Source organism: Anomalospiza imberbis, chromosome Z, assembly GCF_031753505.1.
Source record: "Anomalospiza imberbis isolate Cuckoo-Finch-1a 21T00152 chromosome Z, ASM3175350v1, whole genome shotgun sequence".
Classification (NCBI taxonomy): domain Eukaryota; kingdom Metazoa; phylum Chordata; class Aves; order Passeriformes; family Viduidae; genus Anomalospiza; species Anomalospiza imberbis.
Window position 1 is genome coordinate 16,256,713 of NC_089721.1, and position 22,092 is coordinate 16,278,804.

General features: G+C 38.6%; 1 pseudogene; it reads right to left on the reverse strand.

The window, feature by feature from the left end:
* LOC137465520 (chondroitin sulfate proteoglycan 4-like) overlaps positions 1 to 22,092 on the reverse strand; it is a 29,500-nt pseudogene that overhangs the window by 6,686 nt on the left and 722 nt on the right.

Here is a 22,092-nt window from a genome sequence, read left to right on the forward strand (position 1 = left end):
GTCATTCCTTTTGCAGAAGAATTTTTCCATCAAGTTACATAAGCTGCCACGTTTTAGTCATTCAGCAAGAGAGCCTGTATCACAGTTAAGATACTTCACACACTTAGTACCACAGCTAGTCCAGTCAATAAAAGTCATCTTGGGGACAGCCATGAGGACTTTGTACAGCTGAAATGGATCTGATACTTGGACTTTTCATTGAGAAAAAGGCTGCTCCTTCTGCCAAAAACTAAAAGCTTCCAATCTCTGACTGCTCATTAATGGCACCAGAACAGCTCTTCTTGACAAATAGTCTTACAAGCAAAACAGTGGGAATTGCCAAGACCCTGCTAGTATCCAAGCAGAAGGGAACAAAGGTTCCTCTTGTGCTCATTACTAGATGCCAGATATTTAATGACATAGCAAATCTTGGTGATTGCACTGATGGGTCACATATGCCTGGTTACTTAACAGATATAAATGGATCACATGAAGAATGAGCAACTGAGATGCCCTCTGAAGTAACAATCTACCCCTCAACTAGTTATAAAGTAAATGCTTACCACAGACTCTGTAAAACTGAAGATTTCCTGAGTGGTATCATCAGAATCTACTCTGATAAGCCTTCCAAGTTTTGGGGAAGTTACAATCACAAAAGTTATAGCTCTGTTTCCTGCACTGGTCACATCATTGGTTACAGCTTTCATATCATGTTGTGAAATAGGTTTCCTGGAACCTAAAAAATGTCAAGTATAGGAAGAAGATTTACAACAGAATTTTTTCCAGAAGTCTTAAGTTTTGTATCCACAACTCACACTCTCACCTAAGTATTCTACTTAGCATTTTAATAACATTTTATAAGATCAGTAGGGTTACTCTTTTTCTAGTTACAATCCTTTGACAGCTTTTTCAATTAAAAAGCTCATTAGTAGGATGTACCCATGTTTTAAAAACAAAAAAAAATGCAGTTCTCTTCAGCACATGCAATTGCTAAATACTGGCTTCTGCAGAAACTACCTGAAGTATAGAACAGAGCATGTATAAGAAGTTCTGTTTCTACATCACATGTCTAGAACTGAAGTCAAACTCCAATGTTTTTGGTATTTCCAGTTGCCACAGAAGACATAGGTTATTCACCTGAGAGAAGACTCAAAACAGCAAAGTTTCAAGTGAACACATAAACCAAAATTAATCATTAACAAAAGTACACTTTATCAATATGAAATAGGATTTTCATTAAATAAAATTAAAATATAAGTACTGAATTAAACAAACTAGGAAGACAGAAATGTAACAGAAATAACAGCCCAAACTGAAATAACGTATTATTTATTAAGATAGATGGAGACTGAGTGGTAACAAAATTATTTTAATACATAGCACGACACTAGCCTTACTAAGGTTACTACCTTCTGTCTTAAAGACTATAAAGAGCTTTCTGGCATTAGTCAAACCAATACAATTTTTGACACAGCTGGGGCAGTAATTTCCTAGCTAGTAATTTCCTAAAAGAAAAAATATTTATCTGGCTTCCTTTTGATGAAGTTTCAAGGTACACAATCAGCAAACTAAAATTTAAGTTCAATGATAATTTTAGAGGAGCAAGATTCCCATCATCCTATTCCCCCTGTATCCCCACTTCTGCCTCCATTTTCAGATTTTCTCTTCTCCTTGAGCAACAAGCTTTATAGGTTTCAATGCAAAATTTCAAAGACTATATGGTATTAAATATACTTGAAGTCTGAATTATCAATCCATCTCATACAAGAATAACACACACACACACACATACATATATACGCATGCCAAAATATTCAGAAGAGAAAAACATAGTAAGGACAGTGAAGAATAGGGATGCTTTGAAAGCCATTATTAATACCAGGAATCTGCTTGTTCACATCTGCTTGTGCTCTGGTTCAAACAACAACTGCTTTGAAACAGAGTTGTTATAAGATCTTCTGTCTCTTCCTGTTTTTCCATTTTTACCTGCCCATGTGTCTCTGAGTCCATACTGTTTTGAAAAGTGAAGGAGTCTCTCAGGTTGAGAAAAATTCTGCTAGACAATATCTAATTCAAGAAGTCTCCCTCCTCTACATCTCCCTTCTTTTCCTTTTTTTTCTGTGACAGGAAGGGAGGGAACAATGACCTTGTGCATACAGCTGATGTGGTCAAGAATGTACAATTTAGCACAACAGTTAATCAGATCACATAAAGCTGCAAATGCAGTTATTTGCATAACCTGCTAGTTATGCAAATAAGGCCTTATTGCCTTAACAGAGTAACTCTAGAACATGGCCACACTGTAGTGATGGAAGTTATTGCTCCAATTTTTCTTGACCATACCCGGGTACCACACTACTGCCATCACAGAGCATGGCCATGGGGAGCAAGAGCATCTGTCAAAAAACCGCCTTGATTCCTAGTAGATCTGACCTCACTCACGGAACACCGCAAGCTGAAATACAGTCTAGAGACAAAGACAACATAGTCTATCATGCTCTTCTGTAAATTAGCATTCTCCCACAAACATAACCCGCTCCTTCGCCCACTTCTCACCTGAGAGTTGAGAACTTCTCTGGCACTCACAGTAGTTCTCTGGTCTGACACCTCAACAGGGAGAGGAAAAAGGCTTTGGCATGAGCATTCTCCCTACCACTGCTGAACAGTTATAAATCATCTCATCTACAGACTGATTTGACAGCTCTGCTTCCAATTAACTACAAGTCAGGCTTACTCTCCTCAGAGAAACTCAGCCCATTTCTTGTTTGAGCAATTGCCCTCTTGAAGAAGCAAATCCTTCCATTGCACATAGCTAGCATACAGTAGAACAAGCTAATATATCTAGCAATCAATTTCCTAAGTGTGCTGAATAAAACAAGCTTCTGTTAAAACAGAAAAAAAATCTATGAATTATATAAACAGCAGTTCATGCTCTTATACAAAAAAAAACAGACAGCAGTTCATGCTCTTATACAATTGCAGAACAATATGCTTTAGAGAATAGTTTACACCCAGTCATGAAGACTGGCAAATTCATGGTAAATTCTTCACAATAAATTCAATTTTTACTACCCCAGAGAGAAGATTTCTCAAGCTGGCTCAAAAATATCTCTTTTTAGTAGGGCTATAAAATTTAACAGGACACTGGCTGTTGTTTTTATATATAGTTACCATTTGGCATCCTCACTGTTGTAATAGTCATTTCATGAAGGCAAAGTAGAGCTGAAAGCCATACAGCTCCAGAATGTCTCTAAAAAATACCATAAAGAGAACAAGTAAAAAAGCTAGCAACACTTTATAACATCTAAAAGAAATTTTGCTAACCCAAAGTGAGAATTCAGGGAAAAAACTGCAATCTTAGATTAATACAGTTTGCAGTGCTGAAAGAAATACTGTATTTTGTAAATGGAAGAACTGATTGACAGCCTAGAGACTTTGCCTTCTATGCAAGTATAGGCATACTTTTCTTACAATTATCATTGGCTTAAGATAGAATTCCAGTAAATCCCGTAGCCCAAGGCAACCTTACACACAAAAATTGCAGGTTAATAAGCTTTCTAAGTGGATTTATGTGAATCCTATTTATATTGACTGAATTAGAAGATCATGCTGTTACAATCTCATTTTTGTTGCCTGTGTTTAAGTGGCTTCTGCTGCAAACCTTTGTTCATGCAACTTATATTCAGGAAGTGTAAGATGATACAGTGCTCCTCTTCCTTATCCAATTAATTAATAAAAGGTACAGATCACAATCTCTAGAACTTTGCCAATTCTTAGTATCTCTCTGATTCTACAGATCACATTCAGAGAAATAGAAAAAAGAAGGCATCACAAAGTGTGATTCAAGATACTACAGAGAGAAAACTAATCTTTATTTCTCCTTTAATCCTGCAATAAATGTTAGATTCCTAACTCAATGAGGGATTACTCTTGCCAGTGCAAAGAAATAAATGGCTCTGGTGAGACCTCTTAGCACATCAACTCCTTCAATTGTATGATTTCATTAAAAAAATACTCAGCTGCTGAACCAACTATCTACTAATGCACAAATATGAATCAAGGTTTTCACTCCTTCTGATTCCTCAGTGAGTCTGTGCTGCTGTCTGTAACTCATTTTCAACAAAAGAAAAGTGAACTAGTAATCTGGAAAACTTACATGTGCTATTCAGATTCTCATGCCCGCAAGCTTCACTCCTCCATTGCTTTTGCAAGGTGTTATCACAACTACCTAAGACATCTCTAAATATCTGAATGGACTACAGAGATTTTAAACAAACCTGAATAGGAAATCTCCAGAGCTTAGGCAGACAGTGTTATTATCACATTGTAGTTGAACATTTCACTAACAGTTTCTATGACTCCAAGCATGCACATATCAAAAGGTTAAAGAATACAAAGCAAAAAAGCAGTATGCTGAGAAAACAGACAGCATACTGCTTTTTGTAAAGAAAAAATATACCCTTTTTGCAGCATACATTTTCTGTAAAAACACACATAAATGTTCCCAGCTACAGTTTTCCACAGTTTAGTTAGTTAATTATCTGACAAATAACTCTATATTAGGCAATATTTTCAAGTGAACAAAATCATGATCATCTCAAAAAACAAACCTGGAAAGACTCCAAGCCCTTTGTTCACTTCAAGACTAATGACCAGCATCTGAGCTGTGATGCTAAAAATCTGTCAGGGTGCAAAGTTCAAACCATCTGTCACCTGAAAGTTGAAGCCTCCAGACATTGCTCCTGTGGAAATCAAAACAATAAATTTATTCTGTATTACTCTGTCACACAAAATACAAACATACACTGGACACCTTTCACCCTTGGCTACAGTGCAATATTGTCTAGGAATATATTCAGGGCAGGTAGCTCTGGGTGCAGCTGCAGTGGAGCTGCAGGTTGAGTTCTGGGTGACAGAAGCCTGAGGCAAGAAGCCCTGAACTGCTGAGCCTTTGCTTAACAAATGGCACGGGGACCTGCTGCCAGGGGACCAACACTCAGAGACACGGCAAGAACTTACGACTTCAGACTTTCATGGCTTAGACTGCAAAGTCTTTTGGTCAGGCTCCCCTGTCAGGGGCTCCCAGCTATTATTCTGTTGTTGCACAATAATTAAATTATTTTAGGGATACAGGCAGCTGAGATTCTGCTAAGGGAAACCTGAGGTGAAGTCAGTGAGGACACCTTGTTTCACTGTGTAAGTGTTGGGTATGTCAAGCAGGGTTCACTGGAGCCACCAGATGAGAAGGGGGTTCTGTCTCAACAAAGTCTTGGGTGGTGTCAGTGTGACCGCCAAAGTGACTCCTGAATGAGCAGACAGGAAAGTATTTCCTTAGCAATACATCAAAGATCATCCTGAAAGCAACTTTTGATCAGAGCCCTTGTATCTTAACTAGAATTAAATAAATTGATAATGTAATTAACACATTCCCCAGGAAGAACCATTGGCTGTTGTCTTCAGTGAAAGCCAGACACTCCTTAGATGTAAATCAGCAAGAGTGCCCCCTTCTTCTCTTTCTCCACTGACTCAGTGGAGCTGAAATCTAGTTAAACTTGGGGAGAAAATTACTCCAAAATTTCCAATTCCATTTATGTCTTAGGAGGGTCCAAGGCACTTAGGCAGTCACATTTTGGCAAAGAAGGAATTTGGGGAGAAAAGTAACTTGAATATTCTTTCATTTTGTTTTATATTTAAAGGTCTGAATAAACTCTCGGGTTGTTTCCTTAGCCTCTTCGCTGCACTTTAGCTTTACTGAAGAAGGTATGTTGTCACAGCTTAAACTATTTCAGAGGTTATGTGTACTCATAACAAATGCACATTTTTCCCTTTAATCTTAGGACCTGTATGTACTTTGGCACAAGCAACAGCAAAATACCTCCAGGAGTCTGAGTGGATTCCTGTAAAAATACATGTCTCAGAACTGAGAGGCTGCTTTAAAGCAGAGGTTCCCCATGTTGTTCAATTAGGTAAAAAGACAAAAAAAAGAGTGAAACATTAACTGTTGCAAAGAACTACCATGCTTTGTATTTGCTTTGCCCAATTTAGCCATAAGATATTGCTACAAGAATATAGATACTGAAAGCCAGAGAGTACCACATACTTTCATGTAAAAATTATCATATTTTGCCTAATTATAAATTAACATATCAGAAGAATCAAATGTGTGTTCTGAGATTACAGTTAAAAATGCACCTAAGAAATGCTCTTATATTAGCGAGGCAGCTGAAGCAGCTCGGGAAGACCTGAACATATTGTTTTTAATTTAAAAGCTTTTATTTTCTGATGTATTCTAACAAAAAAGAGCCAGTTGCTTATTCAAAAAAGCATCTGGGAGTCTACTATTTGTGGTAAGTTGAAAAAAACCCAAACAAATCTGCCTACGCAGCCTCACTCGCTTTTTTGGCTAAGGCAGTCAACTGCTTCCTTGACATAGACGTTTTGTCATCAGCAGTCAGGAACAGAACTGCATCTTGAAGTTCTGCTTGGGCAGAGCATTTATAATTTTATCACAATTAATTTTTAAAGATGTGACTGATCAGAGGTGATTAAAAGGACACCAGAAAGAGCGTTTGTAAAAGCTGCACTGAGAAGCAAAAGACTTCAGAACCAACAACAGTTCCATTTATTACTGCTCTAATTAAAACACTGTTAGCATTTAAGGGCAGGGCCCATACTGCAGAAGTGAGAGGGGAGCACCCTAGACTGAAGCAAGAGTGAAAAAGAGAAGGGATTCTTATGCTGAAAGAGGGGTACAGAAAAGGAAAAGCGTGTTCTAGTTTTGCATTTACACTGGTGATAGAACAATCAGGAATTATGGAGGAAAGAAATAAAAAATCCAGGGGAAAACATGAGAGCAAAGAGGAAGATTTGCAACTCACACCACAGAATAAGCAGCATAATGTAACTCATAAGCCTGAGCAATGTGAAGGGAAAATTCTGAGGTCTAATTTAGAGGCATAAAAGCAAAGTATGGTAGTACTTTCATTGGCAGTAAAAAAGACATTGAGGGTGAGGAGTCATTGCCATGTACAGGTGTAAAAAATGTATAGTGCTATAAGGAGTAGCCAGAGGATGGAAGAACTGCCTCAACCAAGAAGAACCTGCTCTTACCTTTGGAAAGGGCTCAAGTGAGTAGGAAGAGTAGATGGAGAGGAGACAAAGAAGCCAGCACACACTGTAAGACTGATGACACGGAAAAGAGGAAACATAGAGAAAAGGGATAAAAAGCTGAATGACAGCAACAACGTAAGGAAAGGCCCCAGGTCAAGGCCGGAGGCAATAAGATAGGAATAACAATTACATTTCCAGCAACAGGTCAAGATGAAGGAGGGAAGAAAATTGCTGACCAAGAAATGCAAAGAAGCAAAATGACCAGAGTACTTTGTGAAGCACTGGAGACCATAAGGTTGTGCAGACAGCATAGCCAGAGCGGCTGCAAAACCTGACACAATATTTTCTATTCTTTTCACTTTTATTAATCAAGATTCACTCTCTAAGACTACAGATGTGCATTTGCCCTTTCTGGAACACAGAGTGGATTAATTTCCTCATACTGTCCTACCATCACAGGACTTTTTACATGTCAAAGTCTCCCTTGGAACAATTTAAATAGCTTGGCTCACTTTTATCATGCGCTTGACCTTTTATTTCCTGACCAAATTATTTGAGCAGGATACTTACAGCTCACCAGCAGCTGATTGTAAAAGCAATTTCAGCAACACATATGCACTTTGCAAGACAGTACATCATAAGGCAGAGTACTTCAACCTCATGAAAACACAGCACAGATCTGGAGTGACTGCTGCACCCAAGGGAGCACTGGAAGTCCAGCCTGCCTCAGGGGTGGCAGGAGAGCAGTGTGTCTTTTCTATCTCCATCCCAAAGCAATGATTTATTCCTTCTGTAGCAACTCCTTTCTTCTTTCAACTGAGGTAAGTAGTAATACAGCTGGAGCAGGAAACAGGTAGCTACCACCCTGTGAAAGCTCTACCTCTTCTGGCTGGAACACCACTGGGAAGTTCTTTCCTGCAGCTTCCTACCACTGCCACTCAAGGATGCACGAAGCTGCCCTGACTTTTTTTATTCCCCACACATCCTCCCAAATGCAAAAAAACTCCAATATCTAGCTCTGGACAATAGGAGAAAGAGTTAATGTTTAAAGCTTAATTCTTTCAGAATCTGAAAGGGAAAAAAATATCACACAGATGAACTATAACTTCATCATCCATCTACGTCAGGTATCTGTGAGACTGCTGGTCCATGAACAGCTCTGCACTGTAGCAAGACAGAAAAGCTTCAGGAAATTTTTGATCACACTAGTCAAAAAAATGGATTTCCTATCTCTGAAAGGTGCATGGAAATGTTCCCCTACTGCAAAATTGCTTTCAGAAAGAAGGCTGCTATCTAATGAACCACAAGAACACCAAGGTATCCCAGTACTTAATTAGACATCAGACATCTTGTTTAGTTTTTGAGATAATGTATAACCAGTGTATAACACTTCACCATAACCAATGTTCCAAGATCTTTGTGACGTTACAAATATACTGAATAGGAGCACTATTTTGGTATTAGATGTGGTATTTTTGAAATCACATACCATTGTGTACAAATACCAGCTGCCCTTTAATTATATGAGTCTGGGTAAAAGTAAGGATGCTCTTGTTTGGAGAAGACTTCAGAGCCAAGTGTCCATTGCTACGTGGAGAAATAGAATACACCAGTTCTGATGGTGAGGAGTCCTCGTCTTCTGCACTGTCATGGTTTGACACTGGCACAATGCCAGCGCCCCCATGAAAATGCACTTTTCTAAATAATTGCTGTGAGATGTGATCAGGAACAGAGCAGAACAGGCCCAAGCTTAGTAACAAAGAAAAGAACTTTATTAAACTACTACTACTATAAAAACTACAAACACTAAATCCTGGATGAAGACCTTCCATAACACCCCTCCCCCTCCCACCTAATTTCCAAACAAACCCAATAGTGAGACACCACCCGGGATCCTGATCAAGTTGCCACCCTTCAGATATTCAAATACTCAATCTTTCAAGGAAGACAGGAGTCTCTCCTGTGCCACAGACCCCCCAGGAAACACAATTGCCACCCCTGTGTTTCCATGTCACACATGGCAACCACCCGGAGAAAATCTGCCATGGTGACACTCTCCTTTCCATGTCCCAGTGCTCTCACCACCGTGCATGGACAGACTGCTCATAGGGCTCCTTTAAGGATGCTTTGCCATGGACCAAAAGAGACAACAGTTCAGTTTCTCATTTTGGGACTACAGTCCCCCCCATTTTCCCCTGGGGCTGAGGGTCCAAGAACAGAGGTCTTCTTCTCCTCTTCTTCTTCCTCAAAGACAGAGGGCTTCTCCACACCTTCTTCAACTTTCCTCTGTTCTCTCCATTCCTCTGTGGTAATCACTGAAACAGGTCTCTTGGCTCACCAACGCACCCCCCTAAGTGCAGCTTCTGTCAGGAGAATTTGGTTCAGTCTATGGCTAACAAGAAAAGTCCAGCCACAAGCCACTCCATCATCTCCTTCCAACTCAACAATTTCCTCTTCCATCGTCTCGGATCCCAGACCGTCTCTCTTCTACTTCAAATCAAGGAGGAGTAATATTTTATACAGTCTTCATTTCCCAGGAAAGGGTTAAAAGCTCAGACTCCCTGGACAACTGATATTTCTGCCCAGCAGCCGATTCCCAAGGCCAAGGCTGGGCGCCTTCCCCCCACCTCCTTCTCCTCCATGCTGGCAAAGTTACAGGTGCCATCCGGACTATCTGTCTCTTCCCTCTTGGGGGGGGGACGACAAAGGCATCTCTGCTTCTCTCCACCCTTCCGTCCACAGGAGCTGGCTCGGTTCCAGTCCTTCTACCCCTCGGCTCACCTCGACCAGGCCTCATGGCTTCCCCTCCCCCACCCAGCCCCATGGCTGGGCAGGGGAGATCTGCACAGCACCCTGACCGGAACCAAAGAGAGCGAGCTCTTGGGAGTTCTTGCTTTTAACCCCCTGTGGTCTCAGAGGCGTATCCCTATCTTCAGTGGTCACTCCAGGTGCCAATATCCAAACTTGACTACTGATTGGTTTGACCCAACTTCCTGAAAGAATTCACTTCCATGTCAAACCACGACATGCACAGAGGTCATCAACAGTTATTTCTTTGACTGAACCCACCCAGACCTAGAAAAGCAAAAATAATTTTAAAAATAAATAAAGAAAGAAAATGCATACAAAAGAAAATTGTGACAATAGGAGACGAGGTACAGGGATGGATGACACATGACTCAAAGAAAAAGGAATAATAAAGATTTGTGCTGTGCAACACTAGCAGCTATAATGTGTTTCTTAACTGTCCACCCAAATCTCTGATCACAGAGTGGCATAGCTCATCCTGGCCAACAGTTTGCAAAACACAAGATCTTGAAATAATACAAGCAAACATACCCTACACCAGTTAAGAGTTTCAGACAGTTGGAGCACAAGTGCTCTATTTGTCAAGCATTATACAAACTCTTAGAAACATAACAAAAATTGTATTATGATAACTGAGTCAAGGAGCTGCTTTCCAACACATACACATGAATATTAGTGTCATGTATTTCACAGCAGGTAAGGCACTGAATATGTTCTACTTTCACCAGCAGAAAAGATGAAAGAAAAACAGCCTGGGGATAGCACAAACTCTAATACAAATGGAACATTTCTTGTAGCTGCATTTTCTTCTAGCAAAATGCACTAGAGGCCCTTTTTCAGTGCACTAAAAAACCCAGAGACGCTCAGTCAGAGCACTCAGGGAGATAAAACAACCAAACCTCCAACAGCTGCCTAACATTTTGCAAGGTTACAACTGCAGAAAAACAGTTAACTAGTTTTTAGAAAGATGGTATAAAAACCATTCTTTACTTCTGGTAAATCTAAACCTGGAGCACATTCTAAGTCTAATTCCAGAGGAGAGCCAGGAGATTGTTTAAAGGACTGGAGGATGTCTTCTATGTAGTCAGGCTGAGAAAATATGGGCTGTTCAGCCTGGAGAAGAGGGGATTGTGTGGGGACCTCACAGACACCTTCCAGTATCTGAAGGGGCCTACAAGGGAAGCTGGAGAAGGATTCTCTGACAGGAACTGGAGTGACAGGGCAAGGAGGAATGGGTACACACTAAAAGAGGGGAAATTTAGTTAGGTATTAGGACGAAATTCTTTACTGTGGGGGTGGTGAGATACTGGAACGGGTTGCCCAAGGAGGTTGTGGATTCCTCAATTCTGGCAGTGTTCAAAGCCAGGCTGGACAAGGCTTCAAGCAGCCTGGTCCAGTGGGAGGTGTTCCTGCCCATGGCAGGGGGAGTTGGGACTAGATGATCTTTAAGGTCCTTTATTTCAAGCAGAAAGGACTGCTCTCAGGGTTTCATTCCTATCTGACTGGATAATTTCTTGTGTGGAAAGGATAAGCAATGGCCCACTTTGTTCTTCATCTCTGCTGTATACATCTGGAAGTACAGACAGAAGTGCTAACAAAGAACAATACATATTTATCTCAACAGGAAGTGAAATTTCTAAAATATTCGGTACATCAATATCAATCATTTCCACACACAATTTATAACATAGCATAAAATCTTAAAAGTCTAAACCTTTAAATACCTCAGCTTGAGCTTCAAAACAGACACTGCATCATTCCTTCCTGTCTTCCTAGGGTCTTAGTACACTTAATAAATATCTGGTAGTAACATCACACCAAATGTTTGAAGGGGACAAATAATCATTAACAAAGAGCATTTTACCTCTGCCAAAGCCAAAAATCAGCAATCAGAATTCACTAAGTATTAATTCTACTTTTTAACATGAACTATGATAGAAAACCTTTTAAGAGACTGAAATTTGTGCCACCACACTTCAACAGAGGAAAGATTTCATTCTACACTGTGTCACAAAATATGTGCCATGGAAAAAGAGATACTAAAATTAAGTTTGATTTTTTTTTCTAATCTAAAGTTGAAAAGTAAATTTATAATAGAAAATACCTTTCAACTAGCAAATAATTATTTTCTCCCCTGAAATATGTATTTTGCTGTAATATAATTATTAATATTAAATTTTGATAAAGAATGACACTTATAGCACAGAACGACAACTAACGGCATAAGATGACTTAGTGAGTGACACCAAATTAGCACATCAGTGTCACAGGTTTTATACTGAGACCTTTTAATTAGTCTCAGAAGCACTTGCATAGATTATTCTATGAAGAAAATAAAAGGTCATATACAGAATACGCAAGAATATAACTAATTATAATGGACACATATTACAAATTATTCACTAAGTTTCAAATTATTTTCCTTACTAAAGGAAAAAAGAAAATTTCTCGTTACAGAAAACTGTATTTTCTGTAATGTCAGTATTTAATTCTGTTGTCCCAGTACACTACCTCTTAATGCTTTTTAAGTACTATACATGGCCTGCAACATGATCCTTGAGGAATGAAAGGAGATCTAAGAGCTGAAAAGAACCATAGGGAAGCAAACACTGAGAACACAGCAAGAATTGTACAAGCATATTATTTTTCATATCTGAGATCAAAATCTCCTTGAAGAGCACCATGAAAACTGAATCTAAACTTCCACGACATAGCATGACACTGGTTTTTCATGTGTCTAACATATTCCACAAGCACAGTCCAAAAAAGTTTCATGACTTTGCTGATGTAAAATATTATTCTGCTCTACATACAAGATTCAGCTTATCAGTACCTCCTTGCATGCCACATATTCTACCAGATACTCTATATTCACATTTTAACACTCTAGAGAGCAATTTAGAGAAAACAAAAAAACAATCAGTTTAAATTTGTGCATTTTTAAAAAAAACTAATTCTAGGAAAATATAGCCCTCTTGTGGCCACAGGAGGATACAGTCATTTCATAGCATCGCCGCCCATATATATAAACACAAATAATTGCAGCATATATTGCCAGGATAGTGATTTTCTTCAAAACATCCTATTTCCTTTACCCATTCCAGAAAGAAAAATGTCCATAGAACCTGTGGAAATTTTCAGAAATTATACCTAAAATGATGATAATTTAAGTTTCTAAATAAGAACACATCTCACAAATTTGTTGCAATTGAAAGGATTTAAATTAAATGCATTACAGAAGTTCTTAGGACAGTAAAACTTTCTGCATCTCAGATGTTATGTCATAAATTCTGAGCCGGGGGAAAAAAAAAACCTCATTTACTTCCACTTCATAGAGAAAAACAGAGAAAACAGAGAAAAATTCCCAAAATGGTTGGGTGTCTGTCATTCTGCAACTCTCCCTATGGTGCTCATAACATTGATAGGAACAGACAAGGCTGTCTGAAGAAGGGATGTTATGGCTGTCTGAAGGGAGGAAGCTAGAGTTAAGACTCATTCAGCATGTGTGCACACACCTAATAGTTTCTTGCATTTGGACAGAATCCCATGACAAAGGCCTAAATTAACTTCCATATATGCCCACACCAACATCACTAGCTACATAATGCACCTCTTCACATAACCTATTTCTCAGCAGCAGATGCCATATCCTAGCCTATATTTTTAATAATTCAGCATTTCTTTCTGACTCTTTATATCGTGATCTGCAAAATTTCTGAGATCCTAAACTTCAGTCAATTCCAACAGTTTTACTGGACTACTGTTTTCATAGTACTGGTCAGTCATGTTATACTTTTGTACATTTCCAACCTTACCAAATAGATAAAAAGAGCTACTGAGTTTTAAAATGCAACATTGTCTGTTATTCAGTATCTACCACTAGCAATGTTCTTGAGGATCACAGACTATTTGGCTGAACATGGGACCAGCCACAATCACCCTACACAGGAATGCCTATCTCATCTCAATATTTAGCAGGACTAAGAAAAACCCATTTTCTTCCAGTCACTGAAGATATGCAAGTTTGATTTGAGGAAGAATCATCTCAGTGTATTCCTCCCAGCATATAACTAGACTGCCAGATTTGTTTTAGACTGCATGTGCATCCACCATATGTGTACATATTGGTAGCCACTCACAACAGATACAAACTTGATTTTTAACCAATAACTTGTGCAGGATTAGCAAAACCATAGGCACAAAGGCAACATCCTGGTTCTAGTACACAGACTGCCTCCCCAGTAGAGAGGACCAACTCTGGGTAGGTGAAGCTTTGCTATCTCTGCTATTGGGAAGCCTATATTGACAGATATTTTTAGAAAAATCCAAAAGCTGCATTGCAGTGCACTACACAGCCTCGGGTCTGTTAATAGCCTGCAATTCCAGCAGCTCAATGCCAACAGCTTAATGCCAGCAATGCACCAGAACAGAGACACGGAAAAACCTGACTGAACACGGTGCTCTCTTCTCTGTGGCTAGGCAAAGATCACTGTGTGCTGTGCTGATGTCTGTAGAGTACTACTGTAATTACTTCAACCAGGGAAGATTTTGCTCTGTGCCACCCAAATGTTGTGAAGGCAGTCTGCCCTTCTGCCAGCAGTCTCTGCACAGGCCAGGCTATCTTTTGTTGTGGGCATCTGCATATTACCTGTTGTTACTGAGAAGCTGCATAATACTACCACTACAGCTAGTTAAAAAATTAAGTATTTTCTCATATGAAAATACATGAAATACACAACACTAAGTTACCATCATCTTTACAGCAAATATACTCTCCCTCTCCAACACACAACTAACTACATAAAATTAAATGCATGTTTTGGTACCACCCATTTATAAACTGCAACATAGAGTACTGGAAATGACTGCAGCTTCAAAATATCCTGCTTAGCTTCTTTCAAGCCTATTCCCAAATACCTTCTCTGCCTTATGTCTTCCAGCTGGCTTACTGTGACCACTTAGCTGACCCATGTTCATTTCATCCTGATTTTTGGAGTCACTTAATTTGTTTTTACTCATCAGATCTCAGATTGAAAGTCTTTATACATGGGAAATTTTTGGGCACAGTGTCTTTACTAAAATGGTTCTCATTATTGACTGCTATTGTAACACAAAGAAATATTATAAAAATACATTCTTGTTTAAATACTATAAATAAAATTAATTAATTAATCTATCTGAAAATGCACTGAAACTGAAGTGACAGTAGTCACTTCTGCAGTGGTAGATAACTTTTCAAAGATCTGTAGATTAAAAAGTCAGGTATGGCTATTAAGAGCTAAAGATAGGTTTAGCTAACGGTAACTTTATAATCTTCTTCAGGATTTTCTGGGAGGAAGGCAGTTAGGAAAAGTTAATGTGTTTTCTTAGCTCACAGTGTCATGCTGTGATACTGTGAAGTAATAGCTTCAGTGATTGCACTAGTATTTTGATGACCCTAGATTTTCACAGATTGCATTATACTATTGGCAACTTTTTAAAAGGGAAACACTCCTGTTTTGTGCAAGAAATACCCAACACATAATAAATTCTCTCGTGTCCCATCCTACTGACATATCTGGACAAGAGCAGGCAGTAGAATGTACTTCAGCAGGTCTAATCCTTTAGTGCACTTCATGGTAAGAAGCATAGACTTGTGCAAGTCTGCGCAAATACAAGAGTGAAAAGTTGGCATTCTTATCATCACTATTCTTGGTGCTTTTCTAAGTTGCATGTTCATTAACAGCCCTCAAGATACCACAGTAAACAACATGAAAACATAACAAACATCCAGGTGCAAACCATCCACCCTCACAAGCCCTACATCAGTCCAAGAGACTTTGTGTAACTTTAAGATTAAAAGAATGCTCATTCAGCCTTCTAGATAAACTTTACAACAGCCAAAAGAGTTCTCCATGTCCAAAATTTTCCAAAATACAAATAATCTATGTACTGCCTATGTTAATTAGCATTAAATTCTCTAAACCCAAGCACTACTACATATTATACCGACTATCCTACCAGATACAAACCTTATAGTCTGTTAATGAAGGTACATTAAATGGCATCAGAATTAATGAATTAATTTTAACACTTCAAAATGTTGACAAACATATCTGAAGTATTCTGTTTACTTTTGTAACAGGAGCTTCATCATTTACTGCAGAAACAGTTACAAACACAGTTTGGGGTAAACTTTATTTCCACAACTCTGTGTTATTTGCTATCACAGTAAAACTGTCCATCAGTTCTTCACTGTCATCATGAACATAGTAGATTAATTCTTGTTCCACCTGAAAAATATAACAAGCTGAAAAACTAAAGAGGCTAGAAGAAAATAAACGTCACATTGAAAAATATCCTAGTCACGGCTCTCTGTTCATTTATTGTAGGAACATTTTATTTATGATGTAATATCAGATTGTACCTCTATCTTTGCTCCATTCACAACAGTAAATTTTATGGCTCATCTGTCCATTCCTCTAGTCAGAATAACTTGCCAGTCTTGGCATTCTTTCCTTCCTCCTGAAGGAAAAATGGAAATCCAACCCCACTATATTTAAAAATGTTTCCTGGAATCTATAAACTGAACAGAGCACTCGTAGTAGATGGTGACCTGTGACACCATCTTGATTCTTGGAGCTAAATGACTGAAAATTAGCACATTGTGCATATAGTGGCTATCTGTGAGCAAAGAAATTACCTAAAAATGTACTTCTTTTTCCACTTTTCTACTTGTTCAATCTACATAGCACTTCCTCTGGTCTTTTAAAAATGCACCCACAGTCTCACATTTCCAGAGTATCTACAACTCTGACTGAATGTGAGTGGCTCTTCAGTCTACTGTGGCTGTAGTACATTAAGTCTGTTTCAACAGTGTCATCAAGAAAGTGATGTGGTCCACCACAACAAGTCAGCCTCCCTCCCCACTCCAAATGACCAGCTAGAAAAAACAGAAAGATCTTTAACTCAAGGCCAGAATAAAGCTCAAACTCCTGTATCTCACTACCTCTCACAAAATCCCACAGCTTTCAGCAAAGCAAATAATTAATCAAGACTTCATCTAAGAAGATCTAAAGGCATTACCTGTTTTCTGGTAAACGTAGCTAACTTTATTCCAGGAACACGAGAGTTTTCAACATACCCATATTTTGGCTGCTCAGTTAAAATGAATTCACAGCTGAGTCCTGCAAAATGTCTACTAGAAATTTTTAGATAGTCTTCCACCTGAGCTTTTGAGCCCCCTTCAAATACTGTAAAATTCTGTACTTCCAGCGGAATCATTCTGGGGATGATGTCTACAGAGATCTCTATTCCACTCACTGTTCTGACACCATTGATCACATCCAGAAAAAAATGGTCATCTAGTTGGTCAGAAACTGTCTGCACATACTGAACTTTGCCCTCATCGACATCTTGCTGTGTGAAGCTCAAAGCTGGGCTTTGGTCAGAACTGAGATAACTTTCTTCTGAGGAAAACTTCCGAATGTATCCGTATACTGGAAGCTGTCTCACTATGAAAACAATCTCAGACAGAGGACTATTTTCATGAACAACCTTAAATTTAAGAACATATCCCAAAATTATTCAAATTAAGTGGGAGAAATTCTGTAATTCTCTTCTGAATTTTTCACTTTTAATTTTGGGATTGTCTACCTAACTAAACTAGCACTTCTTAGTTGGGTTACACAGTTCCTAAAACAATACAATACTTTAAGCAGACATATGTTAAATAAATAAATGGCATAATGGTTAAATAAATGGCATGGGAGTAATTTCGTAACCCCAGATATGTTTTAAAAGGTTTTAAAAGAAACCTACTGCATAATTAACTACTGGCCTCACAGCTACAGATCTCTGCCTGAAAAAAGGAATTCAGGATTTCAGCAATGTGCAGCCGGAGCCCTCTTAAGGTGGTTACTGGAAGGCTACACACAAAAACTGGGCAGGGAAGAATTAATCAAGAAATGGCCTCAGGTTTGTGACTTATTTTTTTTTAATTTTGGATGTAACTCTCAAACAATTTCAACCGGCTAGCTCCAAAATTAAACCAAATGGTTTAATTTAACCACCTTCCAGGTGGTTACTGGAAGACTACACACAAAAACTGGGCAGGGAAGAATTAATCAAGAAATGGCCTCAGGTTTGTGACTTTTTTTTTTAATTTTGGATGTAACTCTCAAACAATTTCAACCGGCTAGCTCCAAATTAAACCAAACAAAACCCCTTCTTCCTTGGCATTTCCCACCAGCACAATTAAGATCATTACATGGAGTACAAATAATTGTTATACCTAAAACAAATATATACATGCAGAATCTCCAAATGATAATTTTCTTATGCACCAATATGTAGTAAGAGTCAATGACTATGGGCAGTATTTTCTTGAACATGATCAGTTTTCCTTCCTAAAAATGGAAGGAAACTAAGCACCTCTCCTGAACTAAGCACCAGAATGCAGTCATATTAGTGGTAATCAAAAGAAGTTAAAGAAGAGAAGACACAAACTAAAGACACTGCAATGGCTAAAAAAACTGAGGACAACTTACTACAAGATTGGAGGAATGGACAACATGGTTAACCTACTTACAGTTTTCCTTTACTGATTTTAACTGGTTTTCCTTCTTCAACCAAGAGATTGTTTTTGTTCACAATCCTTGGTGGCTGCTGATGACTTTCCAAATACACACGAACCTGTAGTCCAGCATCCAGATGGACATTTCCAGCACGGACTGTAAAGTTAAATGTGTCAGTAAGGTTGTTGCTGTCATCATGTCTGTAGGTCACATGTGCCTTTATCAGATCAAGCTGAGTAAAGGAATCCATTAATACTCCATATTAATAATATATGTGAATAATCCATTATTCACATATATTCTTCCATATTTTGGGAAAGAGAGTATCTTGTATGTAAGCTCATTATCATTTCTTATGTCTTGGTTTGTAGTAGCACTTAGGTTAGCTGTTGAAACAGTTTCTTCTTTCCCTTTTAGAACCAACAATCCTGTATTATTTGCCACCTTAATAAAAGGATCAGGGGCATTAACTTCCAGAAGCAAGGTAGTATAGTGCTTGCCATCTGTCACAAAAAGTACAAAACGCCCAAAATCTGCACCATGGTGTATAAACAGGACTTGCTTTTGCTCCAGGTCCACATGTTTGAATTGGTAGAGTCTATGCAAAGTATCATTTTTAAGTACTAAGTCCCCATTGGAAATACCACGTCTAGTATATAGCAACTGTATATAGCAAAATCAGAATCAGGATCATGATAGCAAAGATCTGCCAAAGTTAATAATCGCTGCCCGTTTCTCACAATGTCAAATATCTTATCAATTACGCGAATTGGCTTCTCATCATTCTTCAACTGGACAGCAATACAGAATCTGATTTCCACTGACAAAGGTCCTGCTTCTGAATCAAAGTTACTCCCCTTTCCTGACTCTTTGCTGGAAGCTCTGACAAGAAATTTGTCAAACATGGTCTCAGAATCATCATGCACATACAGAAGGCACTTATCCATTATATCTTTCTTAGTGAAAGTTGTAAGATTGTCATTATTCTCAAATGAACCAGAAAAATTAGTAAGTTTTAATTTCCCATGCTTGGGAAACTCTCTAACTTCATATTGGAAGGTTTTATTACCTGGTGTTTGCACAAATAGTTTTGTGCTTGTTATTAATTCTCTTTCCCCTTCAATAACACTAAAGCCATTGTTAGTCAAAATATAGTTTCTGAAATCTGATTTTATGCAGACTTCAAAGTCATAGAAATTTGAATCCAGATACTTTGTAGAAATTAGAAATCTAAATGAATCATAGTCTTCATAGTACTGGCTGATTAATTCATATGCCACTTTTCGATCAGTAATATCTTTTTGGCTAAAGACTGAATCTTTTTTCAAAGGCTGGTCATTAAGCAGTATCTCTCCATTCTTTGGTAGGGACAGAAGTTTGAAATGAAGCTCACGCTCAAGTATTTCTAGATCTGCAATCACAGCCAACTGATTATCAGAATTCAAGTACTTTCTTGTCTTTTCAATTTCTAGAGGAGCATGTTTCAAAAAACTGTACCTTAACCATTTCACTCTGATTGGAAACCAGTGCTCTTCACTGATTCTGTTTCCTATGCTAACTTTGAACTTAAATTGGTCAGAAATGTTTTCCAGCTGAATGCCTTTAAAAGTGCACCCAGTTCTGCTGAAGAGAGTGTTGAGAAAAAGAGCTGACTTGCTTCCATACCCCCCTTGAATGCTGCCTTTGAACCTGACCAAAGTGAGGTGGCTCTGTGATCTCATACCATATCTCCAGTTCCTGGAGGACAGCATTTGTTTCAACTGCCAGATGCCTAGGTCTTATAAGAGCTGTAACACCTTGGAGGAGATTTATTCCTGAGTTGTTGACAACTCTGTAATCCAAAGGAACTGCCATGACACGTAACACAACAGTGTTGCTCACCTTCTCACCATCACTTGCCCTGAGAACAATCCTTGACTTCCTGACACCTGTGTGGACAAAGAAACCAGTGCCTTTGTTTAAATCCTCATTAGAAAAAGTAGTGATAGCTTTTCCAGGATGCCTTGAATTTTCCAAAACTCCTGCATCTGCATTCAGATTTCCAAGCACTGAAAGTCTGAGACCCACAGAATCTGTATCTTCGTCTAGAACTTTTATCAGGTCATTAGTCAAACATTTCTTTGAGTTCTCTAAGAGAAGAAGCAATTTTCCCTCAGGAAGTATGATCTCAGGTGCATCATTTACTGGAGTAACAGTAATGCTAAACACATGCTGCTCATTTCCTTGCAAATATGGAGACACAATCTTCTCACTGCTGGTAGAAATGGAGAAATTAAAATAATCTTAAGTGTCCTCAGAGCCATCATGGACATACAGAATCTTCCCTTGCCACACATCCTGCATAGTAAATGTATTTACCTCCTGTAACGGTTCAACATTCAGTTTCAAGTGTCCATGAGAGGGTGGTTTCTTTATATCAAAAAGAATTTGTGACTGATTAATTCCTAATTTCTGAAAGTCCAAGTTAACTTTAATATGCTTAGATTCAAGTGAAGTTTGTTCACCCTCTAGCACAATCAAGCTACTCAGAACTAAAAGGTGGCTTCTGTCTTCCTTGCCCAGAGAAATCGAGCTTTCATGGGAAATGGCAAATACAGGAGCTGCTTTCGCAGGACGGTTCTTTTCAGCCATCTCTACAGAAAGATTTGTTTTAGAAGAACTTGGCATTTCACATCCAGCTGAAATGTCCTTAGTGACTAGAACATTCTTCAGTGATTTCTTTTCTGAGTTGGTTTTCAGGTTCCTTAAGCAGCCTTTGAAGGATCCTCCTCTGGCATACTTCCCAGATACTGAGATTAACTTCATCACTTCTGATCGTATGCTATCATCTACACCACCTACAAAGAAAGATCCCTTCAGAAGGGGCAACTTACTCTGGGGAGGTAACGACTTTTTCACAGTTTCTTCATCCAATGTTAGCTGCAAATATTCTGCAGTAAATTTCACTCTGATGTAGTGCCAACGACTATCATTGACTGACCTACGAGAAGAAAGATGGGTTCTACTTTCACGTTTTCCTACATAAGCTTTAATTAAACCCTCTTCCATTTCCATTGCAATGAAATCTCCTGCTTGCCCAGGCTGGTAAAGCAGCAAGCCACGTACAGCTGAGGTTTGTAAAACATACTCAAAGATTCCCTTCACATGAATGTCGTCCACATTCCATGATGAGAAAGAAATATAGGACCTGGAACTGAAGAAACTAATGGGTTCTTCTTCACCTGCAAAAAATTTATCACTGCACCCCACTGAAACTTTATGGATGTTTTTGAAGCCAGGAGAAGGTCTCAGAGGCATCAGAATGTCTAACTGATTGAATGACACACCATCAATACATCCTTGGAAACTAGGTAGTGCTCCAGCAAGGTAGGGGACATCAAGTTTACCAGTACAACCTATGAAGAATCCATAATCAATGTTTAATTCATAAAGAATTCCAGGCATTTTTGCACTACTTCTATCATGTTTATCAATCACCAATGTGACATTATCTTGTTCATGGTGTAGTTCAACCAGGTGCCAAGCCAAATCATTCAGCTGAGATCTTTGCTGAGAATACAGTACTCGTTCTCCCACACCAAAGTTAATTCTCAACTGCAAGAGATAGAATTTTAACTATAAAATCCAAAATTATCTTTTT